We start from the raw sequence: 14,432 nt of genomic DNA on the forward strand, positions 1-14,432 counted from the left end.
CTAAATATTTTGGCCATATGCTTTCCCCTCTCCTCTCCCAACTCCTCTTAAATCCTCTCCATCTCACTATTTACTCAATGCCAAGTTCTTTCTTTCTCTGTCAAAAAAAAAAAAAAAGAAAAAGAAAAGACAAAAAATATATAGCCAAAATAAAACAAAAGGAAACAAAAAGTACATACACATAAACATAGAGTTCGTTCTGTGCTGGTCAACTACTCCTGAGCATGGTGCCTACCCTAGAGTATGGTTGATAAAGCCAGTAACTCTCTTGTCTTAGTTAGGGTTACTATTGCTGTGATGAAACACCATGACCAAAAACAACTTAGGGAGGAAAGGTTTTATTTCATTCACAGTTCCATATACCAGTTCATCTTCAAAAGCAGTGAGGGCAGGAACTCATGCAGGGCAGGAACCTGGAGGTAGGAGGCTGATAAAGAGGACATAGAGGGATGCTGCTTACCGGCTTGCTCCCCATGGCTTGCTCAGCCTACTTTCTTATAGAACCCAGGACCACCAGCCAGTGATAGCACCACGCACAATGGACTGGACCCTCCCACATCAATCACTAATTAAGAAAATGTCTTATAGGTTTGCCTACAGCCAGATCTTATAGAGCCATTTTCTCAATTGAGATTCCCCCCTTTCAGATAACTCTAGCTTGTGTCAAGTTGACATAAAACTGTCTAGCATATTGTCCATTGGAAGAAACTAATTTTCCTTCTCCTGGCAGGAATTAATTACAAATAGCTTTTTGTTTAGGAGTGCACTGATCCATGAGTATAGCAGAATGTTATTGGGAGTCATTTTATTATTGTCGTTTTTGGCAAAGTAATAGTCGTAGGTTTTCCTATCTAGTCTCAGGTTCTTGGCCACTTTAGTACTGTCAAGTTGGGTTCCATCTCATGGGGTGAGCCTTAAATCCAATTTGTAAAAAGTGATTTGTTGCTCCCATAACCTTTGTTCCACTGCTGGCAGGCCCCCCAGATCTTCTGAAGAAGGGGACATGGAATGTGTTAGCGAGAGAAAGGGAAACTAGAACAGGAGGAGCAAATGGGGAGGGGGAGGGGAAGGTAGGCCAATGGGGAGTACGGGAAGGGACGACAGAGTGTATAATAAGGTTCAGACTTAATTTCCCCAAATTTAGAACATTCCGTTCTGAAAGTCTTAAGCTGTGGTTTTACTGTAGATCATAATGGCCTCTTTCACTTAGAGTTCAAATCATAGGAATGATTTCATTATTTAGGAATGCAATTCTTTTCATAAAGAAATTATACTCTGACCTGTATCTCCCAAAGGTACATGTAACAATGATATTTTGATTTTTTTTAACTTGAGAATCATTAAAATTATAGCATAGGTTTGGTACTGTGAGAGCTTGTGACCTTTCTCCAAGTATCAGTGCAACAAAACAAAGTCATCCTTGTGATGAGTATTTTCTTTGGAGACAAACCCCTTGTTTCTAGTTTAGCTTTCAAGTGCTGAAGTCTTGGCCCTATTCATTTGTGGCCCAAATCAGACCCTCAAATATAATTTTGTTTGAATGACAAAATGTGATCCTAAAATTGAGTTAGAAGCATGCATTTGCAATCTGAAGCACTCATTAAAAAATAAAATCTTGGATTTGGGGTCCTCAGGAAGCAGGGAATGTAGCCACTGGTTTGCTTTCTGCAGAAAAAGCCACTGGGTATTTGTTGCTTCAGTCTGGGCTTGGCTTCCCGCTGGGTCAGCCAAGGCTCCTTTTCTGTTGTGTGGAGAGGAGATGATAGATAGATAGATAGATAGATAGATAGATAGATAGATAGATAGATAGATAGATACACACACACATACATACATACATACATATATACATACGTACATACATACATATATACATACGTAGGTGGGTGGGTGGATGAGAGAGAGAGAGAGAGAGAGAGAGAGAGAGAAGAGCCCAGAACATTCAACACAGGGCACCTTGTAGATGATGGAGATTCTTTATTTAATAAAGCAACAAAATTTCCATAGAATTGCTTTTGTAATACTATGAAACATATTTGCTAATTATAAATGTGGTTATATATTTATTAAAGAAATTAAGTAAAGATGTATGCCATGTAACTGTTGATCAGGCCAATCCTGATTAACGTAAAACCAAAGAGTAAAAAATAAATATTTTTTAAATTGCTCCAAACTGCACAAATTATAATATGTAACTCATGTCATATATTTAAGCTGGGCATTCCCAGACTAGCCTTTATTGACAAGTCTTGTTTGGATCCCGGTTCATGCCTCCAATCTATAGCTTACTTTTTGTCCTATACTCATCCATTCTGGTAAAGGTCCTTTTTTTGTTTGTTTGTTTTCAGTTTTGTACAAAGTTCATACTCTCTCCTTGAGAGTCTCAAAGCCATTGCATTGTGTTTCAGAATTTAGAGTTTTGAGAAACTAGGAAGTTGATAGTGTTCATATACTGTGCATTGTGTTAGAGGTGTCACCCTGTAATCCAACCATCAAATTCTTCAGTAGAATGCAAGCATATTCACACTAGGAAGGCTTGTAGACACCAGAAATAACCTCACATCTGTTTAAGTAAGTTTTTTTTTTGTCACTGGACACATTTAATACAAACTTAAAAGGAAAACATTGAACTTATGAAAAAATATTTCATCTTCAGCCATTTTGAATTTTGGAATTGCAGGTAAGAAATTACAGGGTATATATAACCTTGGCTTTTGTCTGTTTTTCCTAATCTGTTAGTGTTGTCTTCCTTAAGCCCACTTATCATTACCCACTAGTTCTCCTTTAAGTATTCTTAAAACCTCCCACATTCACAGCCTATCAAATTTTCCAGGCTTTTCCCTAAGCAGGGTGTGTCTGGTCCCTACCTTCATTCATCTCAAATTCTGCCTTCGAGAGACTGAACGAACTTAAGAATTGTATCTTCCCCTGTTGAGAACAGCAGCTTAGTTCATTTTCCAAGTCAGTTGCTGCCTGTGTTAACGCTCCCTGTCTCCTAGACTTTAGCCACCATCCTTTCTTGCATTGATATTAGTAAAAAACACTGCTTTACGAGGAGGGAATGCTCTCCTTGCCAGTCTCAACTCACATAGGAATCCTACACCTATGGTCATTGGCAGTAAGCGGACCTAGCCCAGGTAAAGAGCAAATTCTGAACTTTATTTATTGAAAGGAGAGTGCCTGGAACTCCAAGTATGAGTTCAGTGTGCCATTAGAAGAGGAAGATGGATCTTCTTTTGATTCCAGTGTTATCTTGACTATGGTGCCAGTAACCACCATGGGTCTCAAGGGCTTTCATTTACCAGTCTTATTGAATAGTCCTTGGTAAATCTTCCCTCACCAAGTGGCCTTAGTTCTCTTCCTATGTACTCTGGTATCTTCAGTTAAATCATCATCCTCCCCTTTAAGTATGAATATCAATTTTTTTAAAGTGCAGTGAGTATGAAACCTTATTTAATTTTCTGTGGTAACTTGGCTTCTAAGTCTGACCCCTACTTCTCTGAGTTGACCAAAAAGGGGACCCCAGTCTCCTTGGGGTTCCCACACTTTCCTACTCCACCTAATCTACCTCACAATCCCTAGTGGGTGTGAGTGTGTGTGTGCGTGTGTGTGTGTGCGTGCGCGCGCGTGTGTATTTGTGTGTGGTTTTCTGTGTGTGTGTGTGTGTGTGTGTGTGTGTGTGTGTGTGTGTGTGTGTACGTGTGTGTGTGTTGGGGGGTGGTCATCATTCTCCACACTTTGTTTTAGAAGAGGTGGCATGGCCTTGTCCATTTGCAGGGCCCCTTGGGCACAGTGTCACAGCTGAGCTGTGGGCCTAGGTGGTCTTTTGCTCTTTCCATACTATCTTCCAGCCAAGAGACTCTCGTGTAAGGTTGTCCTGACCTGTCCATCTATTACAAGGTCACTTCACTTTGCCTGTCTGAAGCGCTGTCAGAAGGAAGTCTTCATCTGCACTCAGAACCACTAAACCCCTTTTGGTTTAGAAGTACCTTTAAGATATTTTTTATCTCTACAACTGTTAGTACAGAAGTCTTATTTTTCACCCTGCTCCTTACTGAGGAGGTAAACAGAGTCAACTAAGAACATAGCTGGGGGGTTAGAGGTAGGGTAAAGGAAACTGAAAAACGCAGGGGAAATGGGCATAAGCAAATATATCAAAAGGCATTCCAGTGGAGGCCTGGGAGAAGGCCCACCTCGTTTATGTCTGTAATTTTAGTGTCAAACCTTCATTTGCTTATAGTAGAATATCATTAAATTCTTCTAGAATGAATGAATGAATGGTGGGAGGGAAAATCCAGAGGCTGTGAAGAATTATGGAAAACCTCCTAGTTGAAAAGGCATCCTGGACCAAATGCAAGGACAAGAATCTTAGTTCTGATAGTTACAGTTAGGGGGGCAAAACCCTTAACTTCTCTGTCACTCATCTGCCCAATGGTTGGCGTGGGGATTCAAAGAGCACTTTCTTAGAATAATCCCAGCACACAGTGAGCATCAGTGTGAGTGTCAGCCAACACTATCGATATTGTCATCATCGTCATCATCGTCATCATCGTCATCGTCGTCATCGTCGTCATCGTTTTTTATTTTGGTTTGATTACCGTTTTAAAACTCTGACACAAGATTCCTCTCTGGATATTGATATGGAGAGAATAGCTCTGACTCGTTTATAGCAAACTTTTTTATAAATGAGGTTTATGCAGATTTCACATCTGTGCCTCTTTCCAGGTTGCAAGTCTGTTCTTTTTCTCTCTCTGACATCCTGTGTCTGTACTTCTCCACTCCCCTCACGCCAGGACCACGTCTCTGTAATCCTGCTTGTTCTTATGGGGTTTCTCGGCCCTGTGTCTGTTGGGAATACCTTTTAGCAACCCTTGGCCTCTCTCAAAAGGTTTATACAGGTAGAGCCTTTTTTCTGTTCATATAGCCTAGGCAATTTTTGCATTGACCAGTTTCCAAATGCTGTTGCCATCATTCTGTGCAATAAGAGACACTTAGTGTTTTGTCTTTACTTGACATTTTATTATCTCTGCAATTTAAAAGGTTCTTCAGTATAGACATTACAATGTTCTCTCTTTTATATTTCAAATTCACACTTGTCACTCACATACAGAAGACATAATTACTGAGGTTACTGGACTTAATATTTATGATAAAACACAATAGAATTGGTATTGGTGAAATTATTAAGGCCACTCCACGTAGTTAAAAGGAGATTTATTTAATGGTGTAACTTACAAATTAAGGGATAGGTAGGTCGTGGGGGTCTGGGGAAGGTGTATCACAGTCCAGCAGTGTTCTCTGGAGCTCTGCTCGGTCCACCTCCACCGTTCAAGGTCCCGGACCAGAGAGAGCGCCCCCCCATCCAGATCTCGGGTCTCCAGGCACCTCCCTTGGCCCTGCCTTGTAGGCGTGACAGTTGCCGAAGTCTCAATGGGGGTTGGAACTTCCGGATCAAAGCTGGAATGGCTACCCACTACATCTCTCCCTTTTTGTCTAAATAAGAACGTTCTAACCTAATACAAGACTATATACAAAGGAATGGTTATCAAATATTGTCCAGGAATAATGAGGGATAATGACCTAGATAAGATGGAACTGCAACCAATGCAAACAATATCAAGCAAGAAACACATACTAAAATCCAGAGAAGTATAGAGCATAGGTAAATGGCATGTTACAAAGATCATTCCAAAAGGTGTCCTATCCTAAAGAACCTGAATCTAATACTTAATATGTTCTATCTAAGATATTATATATATATACACACACACACACACACACACACACACACACACACACACACACACACAAAGTTGTAACTATAACTGCTAGTCTTCAATCCCATCAAAGACCTGAGAAAGAATATAATGGTACCTGAGAAATGGTAGATGGATGCAAGCAACTTTCGGGAATCTTGCAAGAGTAGACCAAGACAGCTGGCAGCCCGGACAGTCACCTAATGTTTCTCAGCATTGTTGGCGCATTCAAATTGGCTACAGTCCTAGAGTATTTGACAGACCATTTTCAGAAGCAGGAATTCTGAAAGACCATCTTACCCTGTCTTGGCAGAGTACAGTGGTTGCTTTCCTTGTGTCCTGCTTGTCCAGAAAGGACAACATTGCATTCATACTGTCAGCCATCGAGGCAAGGGCAGTTCTTTGCCCAGTAGGCCATTTTGTGCCAAGAAGACAAACTTCCAAATGGAAATGTCTCAGAAGCCCAACATTCTCTCGGGATCAAATTGGTGCAGCCAGGAGCAATTGTGTCTCACATTAACAGAATTCTAAGTTATTTAAATGCCATATTCTCTAGGTCTATGAAGTGTTTGAAGATTACCTGTCCATCTGACCTATGTATCTGTAAATCTGGATAACCTAACTAACATAACTATAGAGATGACAAGCATAGGTGACTATAAATCTATAAGTCTTATCTACCAAAATAACCTAAGGACTAAGGCTTCATGTAAACAAGGTAAACAGTCTATAAGCAAATGTATGGTAAAGAACGATGACTTCAAAATTGTGACAATACACAAGATATTTATAACAGAGGTAGGAATATGTAGTGCGATATGCAATATGACAATAATCTTAAATATATATCAATATACCGAATATCCTAAACAGAAGCAGAACATACATAAAGTATGACAGATATAAATTTACCTTTGTATCAATATACAAATTATTGAAATATACAATATTTCAAATAAGAGTAGAAATATATGTACATTATAACAAATATAGTTTTGTATTTGTATCAATATACAAATTATCTTAAATAGGAATATAAAAATAGTTTACATTTGTATCAACATATAAGAATCCATAATAGTGCAAATTACAGTGCAAATTATCTAAGGCTGTTATTTTACTAAATTTGTTTACTAGTATATACAATAATCTACCATAATACCTTATACCTATCCATTTTATTTTATTTTATTTTATTTTATTTTAGAATACTGAGTCTAATATTTTCTTCCACCCCCAACCCTATAACCATCATCCATAACCCTGAGAATTATGAAACCTAAGGGAGAAGGGGCGTTGTTTTCTTAGAATTGCTTCCTGCTGTTTAGGGGCGATGTTATCTCTGTTGGGTACTGTGAGAAAGCTCAGATAGTTAAATCTCAGTTAGACTAACTGTAGGTTCTGCAGCAAGTCTTAGAGTAATGGGTAAGATTGTCTGAAATTCTGGTAAGAAGTGTAGTATGATGATGATTACCATGGCATCATTCTTGATTGGGTAGAGTTGTTGTTGTTGGGGCCCCATCTTCCTTCTGGAGACTTCTGAGATTGCTATTGGAAAAACTTATTTGTTATCAAAATGGAAGGTTTGGATTTAAAGAGGACATAGCATGTAAGAAAGGATTCTGAGAAATCAAGAGTAAGCATGGAGAGAATTAGAATCTAGAAGACAATGGTCCCTTTTTATTGGTTTCCTTCTGTCCCACACCAGAGGGCACTTCTGATACAGGACTGAAGAATCTCTCAAACTTTTCTTTTAGCAATGTGCTTGGGTTTAGAGAAGGAGTGAGCCAATTCCATCTCCAAAGCCAGCTTGGCTTATAATTTAATTGGAACCACAACTTTACTAGATTGATAGGGAGATAGATGTTAGACAGTGAGATTTTACCATGTGTAGATTGGTACCAATAGATTCTTTCTTTTTGCTGTAAACATCCAGATATCCAAGGCCTTATGATTTTTGGAAGATGGGTATTTCCATTATCCTGGAAAGACAAAAACAGAACCCTACCCCAGCCTTTGATTGTTAAATTTTTCTTACAACTTGTAGAGATGTCACATCTTTTACTTCTCCTCATCAAGGGGTTTTTCCTGTTCGAATTTTTATTAATTTTGTTGGTATTCATAGCTTTTCTTCTCCTGTAGAAACAAAGGCAAAACCCCTTCTCCAACGTAGAACATATCCAGGTTTCCATTCTGAGGTCAGCACATCCTTGAAATAAACCGGTTGGTTTAGCTCAGGAGTTTTGTCTGTCGTCCAATGTCTCTCTGCAGCTGTTGTTCCTTTCTCATCAGCATTGCAAAAATTCAAGGTTAATAAGGCACTATGCAGTCTATTTCTAGGAGTCATTGTTACCTGTTGCTGTTTATTTAGCATATCCTTTAAAGTTCAATTGGATCTTTCTATGACTGCTTGGCCTGTGAGATTGTGTGGTATATCTGTAACATGCTTTATATTGTAATAAGCAAAGAATTGTCTCATTTTATTGGAGACATATGCTGGGGCATTGTCTGTCTTAATTTGTACAGATATTCCCATGATGGCCATAACTTCTAATAGGTGTGTAATCACAGAATCAGCCTTTTCAGAACTCATAGGAGTTGCCCATTTAAATCCTGAATAGGTGTCAATGGTATGATGTACATACTTTAATCTTCCAAATTCTGCAAAATGAAATAATCCATCTGTCAAATTTCATTTCTTTGTATACCTTTTGGATTGCTCCCTGTAGGTAATGGAGTTTGGTTATAGATGGAACAAGTAGGACATTTTTTTCACAATATCCTTAGCCTGTTGCCAAGTGATAGAGAAATCCTTCTTCAAACCTTTGCTATTTACATGGTATTTCTTATGAAATTCTGAGGCTTCTAGCACATTACCTATTAGTAACTGATCAATCTCATCATTACCTTGTGCTAGAGGTCCTGGAAGACCTGTATGGGATCTGATATGTGTTATATATATATAGGATGTTCCCTTTTTCTGATGATTTCCTGCAATTGTATGAATAATGAAGTTAATTCTGTATTATCAGGAATAAATTTAGCAGTTTCAATATGTAAAACAACTCTCTCTGCATATTGAGAGTCAGTAACTATATTGAGGGGTTCTGTGAAGTCCATCAGTACCATAAGAATGGCATACAGCTCTGCCTTTTTTACAGAGCTGTATGGCCTTTGTACCACTTTACTTAAGTCTCCTGATTTATATCCTGCTTTCCCTGATTTATTTGCATCAGTATAGAATGTGAGGACTCCAGAAATTGGCTTTTGTCATGCAATGTGAGGAAGGACCCATTCAGTCTTCTTTATGAATTCTGTTCTCTTGCTTTTGGGATAGTGTTTGTTAATCTCTCACAAAAAGTTACTGCAGGCTCTCTGCCAGTATTCATTATCTTTTCATAGTGATGAAATTTCCTCATTAGTTAAAGGTACTACAATTTCTGCTGGGTCCATTCCTGTCAACTGGCGAAGTCTTAATTTACCTTTTTGAATCAAATCAGAGATCTTTTCTATATGGGGGCTGGAACTTCCAGATCAAAGCTGGAATGGCTACCCACTACAAATTGGAGCATCCATGAAAAGGGAAATTTGTTTTTTGAGCAATTGGAAATAATTCTTTCAAAAATTAGTAATCTTTTAAGTCAATCTTTTCCATAAATAATAGATTATGATCCTCACCAGTTCCTACTGGCATATTCTGTGCCATTCAGGGAACTCTTCTAGCCTCTTATCTTCTTCTGGTTGGGTTTCCTTTTTGGACAGAGGTTATAGTATCTACTACATTATGGAGCAATTTAACAACAAATTTCTTTCATTCAGTGTCTTTTTTCTTTAGCCTCATAATAGTTAAACCAAAGTCATTCTTGGGCCTCAATATTTTTCATTCTATTAAAATATTTCCCCAGCCGGGCAGTGGTGGTGCACGCCTTTAATCCCAGCACTCGGGAGGCAGAGCCAGGTGGATCTCTGTGAGTTCGAGGCCTGCCTGGGCTACCAAGTGAGTTCCAGGAAAGGCGCAAAGCTACACAGAGAAACCCTGTCTCGAAAAACCAAAAAAAAAAAAAAAAAATATTTCCCCATGTGGCTTCCCTTAGCTAGAAGTCATTTTATCTACTTATAGGAATATTTATCTTTTCTTATGCACACTCATGCCCATTGTAATGATTATTTTTGTAATGCTGGATATATTTCAGGCAAACAAAGTCACTATAGTATATGTTATGGAAAAACTCAAGAGATTCTTATTTTTTATAACACATATGCTTTATGATGCTTCTCACATAATATGGTTTGCTTTTGAGGTCCCTTGACCCTTTATAGTTCAAATATTTATCTTCCCATGCATATCTGTACAGCTATGTCTCAGCTACACTCCCATGTGCTGTCCTTAGCCTGTTCACATTATGGATCATTTATGCACATTTATAAAGCAAATAAAGAATGCAACATAAAAGTACATATGTCTTTCATTTTGAGTCATTTACCTATATAGAATTTTTGTGAAGAAAGGCAGCCTCTCCCTGCAGGTGTAACCACTCATTATGAAATCTCTTTTTGATTGCTTCCACCTCTGCTCATCCTTGAAGTCTTAACTCTTCCCCATATCTGTATTCTCTCCACAGATAACTTTGTGCAGCCACATGACTCCTGATCTCAGCTCTATCTTTATTTATGCATTTTGTACTTGTGTTTTAATCAGCATAAATTTAATATATTTCACCCCAACATTTCATACATGTATATCATTGGGTTTTGCTCATCCACCACCCATTGCCCTCTCTTGCCCTCCTGGTCCCCAGCTGGTCTGCTTTTCTGCCCAAACAGTCCCATTTCTGCTCCCACGTCTTACGTGGACACACAAACCTCTCTCTTCTTCCATGAACATATCCAATTACCATTCCATCACTCAGTTCAAGTTTAGCAAATCCATGTCAGTTCAACATCTGTGGCAACATCTGCCTCAAACTCCCACTTGTCCTCTGGATCCCCTCCACCACCTTTCTGTTATTCAAGCTCAGACCTATGAACATTCTCTAATCCCTGTTCTCACTCTTGTCTTTAAGGAAGTAACAAATTCTGAGAATTCTTCTTTAATAGTACTGGAAACTACTGATTGGTCCCTCCCCTGGTCCTAGGACACAGTTATGCAACTGGACTATGACAACATCTTCCAAAGGTCTTTGTCTTCAGCTCTACTCCTGTACCAACCTCATCTGGGTAGTAGATGCAAACTTTGCTCCTCTTTATTACACATCTAGTTGTTTTTAATATTTATTAGCTCACTTGCTTGCTTACTTATTTTTGAGGTGAGGTCTTGCCAAATAGCCCAACCTGACTACCCTTAAACTCCAGCTTGGAATCCCCCTGCCTCAGACTCCCATATGCTAGAAAGACAAATGTTTGCCACAGTGCCTAGCTCTGGTCTCCCTAACCTACCACCAACATAAGTACTCACCAGCTCCTACTGGCATATTCTGTGGTCATTTGGGGAACTCTTCTAGCCTCTTACCTTCTGGTTGGGTTTCCTTTTTTGACAGAGGTTGTAATATCTACTACATTGTGGGGCAATTTAACGGCAAATTTCTTTCATTCAGTGTCTTCTTTAGCCTCATAATAGTTAGACGAAAGTCATTCTTATCAGTACTTATCATATTAGTTCTTATCAACCCATATGGCTCCTGCCTACCTATTTTCTTCACTTCCTTAGATGTTAAATGTTGTGAGCTTGGGATCGTGCTTGCCATTGAATCCCCAGGATGTGGCACAGTGAGTGCTACATAGAATGCAATCAACAAAGGCTACTTAAATGTTGTTGTCAGTTTGTAAGCTCTCTAGTATTAGACAATAAAAACAAATAGAAATAAATGATCATAAACACAAACCAGAAAATTTAAAAATCTGAAAGTAGACATCTAGGATTACATTTCTGACTCTATCAATGCTTTATTGGCTATGTTTGACAAAACAAAATTTCTCCCTAAAATGTAATGATGTAACACTTGTCATTATCGAATATACAATAAAAATGATAACGGCATCTTGAATTTATGGCTATCAAGTAGTTAGAAGCGTGTCTCATGACTTATCTTTTTGTGTAAGTCCCTTTGGGCACAGGGCCTGCTTATTTTCTAGAGGGTAACAGTGGGTTTGGCAGGCCTCATTGATGCTGGCAGAGCAGTGGCTGAGATGGTACCTATTGTGTATCAGGAAGATGCAAAGATGAATGCCATGAGTGTCTGCCCTCTTGGGTGCAAATGTGGGATGCATAAGGGAGCCTCTATTACACACTTGTACATCTAGTTTCTCAAGAATCCAAAATATTTAGGGTGAAATATGTTCAAATTATTCCAGTATTTCTGCTTATTTCTGGATTCTTTCACCGTGTTTTTTTTTTTTAAGATACATTTTTTTCCCACACCCGCTTGAACCATCTGTATACCAGGCAAGTTGTGTGAGATATAACACCAAAGTGAAATCTGTTTCACTTATTTAAAGGGGCTATGACTAATGATGGGGCAATGGCCTGCCTAAGGAAAGAGTGCACCTCTGCTTGACAGCTAAAGAAGCCTGGAAGTCACTGTCATAGACAGCCAGGTCCTGAAGTGGAGGTCTCAGCACCAATGCTTTGGCCCCGTCCTGTAAGAGGCACACAGTCTGCCTGTAAGGTGGATGAAACTCTCTAAGATGGGATTCGTTATCACCGTCAAATGGCAATATGTCTTAAAACTTATGCATTCTACTCCCAAGGATAACAATATTCATTTTACATTAAAAAAAAACTTGGGTGAATTTCACCACATAATGTTTTATACTTGAAAATTCTTTACAATAAAGCTGTAATGTAAAATGTTTTAATTGTTTAATATTAATTAAAACTAACTTAAACAACTTTTAGGGTCATTCCCTCCCCCCATTTTGAAAACAATAGAGTCTTAGGATTCTTGCTAGAATTTAACAGGGCCCTTCTTACATGCGTTGCTTTTGCTCTGCTACAGATAAACACCAGGGTCATTTCAGAAGTCTTTGGTGTCGTCTCTAAGCCCACGTGGTAGCATTTCACAGCTAACATGACTGAGATACGTCATCTAACAAAGCAAGTTAAATTTCTTCCAATGCAGATTTCCAGTTTGAGACTTGGGAACTAACTGTCCAGGCCAGAATTGCCTGGTTACTCCCCTCTGTAGATCTCACTGGAGCTCAAACCAAGAAGTGACACATTTAGTGCTTTTGTGTGACTAGGCTGCAGATATGACCAAGCGACAATCTGGTCCTGCTCAGAGAGGAATACAATAAGTGACTTATTTCTATGTTGAAATTTCAGAACGATTGAAAGGCCTACCATGTGTGCTGTTAAAAGGCTTTTAATTTAAAATTATTGTGTTAGATAATCATGCTTCAAGTGACAGTATGATTTATCACCACTAATCAAGATTCTGACCCCTCCTAGACTTCTTGTTTGTATCTGCTTTTGTTCTCTGTTACATAAATATGAGGTTTATATAGAAAATTCTGACTGTGTAATATAGGGCTAATGAGTCACAGATGGAAAGATCCTGGCACATTACCATCTAATAACATTTTAAACTCATATTCTATAGTAAAAACAAAAGCAAATTGTACACATCTGTTTTCCAACTTGTGGCATTTCTGAGTTTGTGGAGAGTCGATGCTTAGAGGACTTTCACTTAGGGAGAATGAGAAGAAGTCCGGGGTCACCTCAAACCTGCCCATCCACTTTATACCCTTATCAGAGTAGATCTGGTGCAAGGGTTTCCTTTGCTCGGCTTCCTGAGAACTCAGAGCACTAAACAATGAGAAGCAAAGGATGAATCAATAGGACTAAAGCACGTCTTCATGCTACAAACCTAAGTTTATTGATCAACTCAAAAAGAAAAGCATATCCCCAACATCAGAAAAATGAAGAGAAAATACCCACTAATAAACTGATAAGGTTAAAAACTAGCAACTCTCTGGCCTTTGCTAATATACATACGTGTGTGTGTGTGTGTGTGTGTGTGTGTGTGTGTACACATATCCTCAACAGAAGGGTAGGACAAACAGGGAGGAAACTGAAGCTATCCATTGCTGGGCTGTTATTAACTTATATAGTAAACGTGTCTTATAGTTTTAAAGGGAATAAAAGACTCCAATTTCAAATGTTTTTAAAAAGGAAATGGAACAAAGGCAAATTTTCTCTTTCAGATTTCCCCAGTTGGTAACACTGTGAGGACACTTTATCCCAGTTGCTACAGTCTGGGTCCCTGCAGCATCTCCCCCATTCTCCTTGTCTAAGGAATCCCGAGCCACTTTTCTGTTTTATGGGGTTGTGTGGTCTGTCAACTTCTTCTGGAAAAGTTATGTGACGGAAGTGGTTACTGTGGAGTGTGACTGTAAACCACCCTGACATGAAATACATATGTTATAAGAGACAGATTTCCATCCACCACCTCACGAAAGTTCCTGAAAACAGGGCAGACCCAAAAGCCATCACATGAGCAGAGAGAGGAATTTTGATTTGTTGGGTGGTAACGCTTTTTGTATGTGGCGAACTGTGTTTGTTCTGAAGAGTATTTCCAATCTGACAATAACATTCTGTTCACTGTTGTTGTTAATAAAAGAATTAGTATGTGTATTATATGTATTATATGTCCTAATTTGTAAACAGAATACCAGTGG

General features: G+C 38.8%; 1 protein-coding gene across 1 annotated transcript in view; it reads left to right on the forward strand.

Moving 5' to 3' along the window:
• The window catches only part of Col25a1 (collagen type XXV alpha 1 chain), a 391,109-nt gene that overhangs the window by 276,033 nt on the left and 100,644 nt on the right, over window positions 1-14,432 (forward strand). The gene's annotated exons all lie outside the window — the stretch shown is intronic.

Source organism: Peromyscus eremicus, chromosome 6 (genome assembly GCF_949786415.1).
Source record: "Peromyscus eremicus chromosome 6, PerEre_H2_v1, whole genome shotgun sequence".
Taxonomy (NCBI): Eukaryota; Metazoa; Chordata; class Mammalia; order Rodentia; family Cricetidae; genus Peromyscus; species Peromyscus eremicus.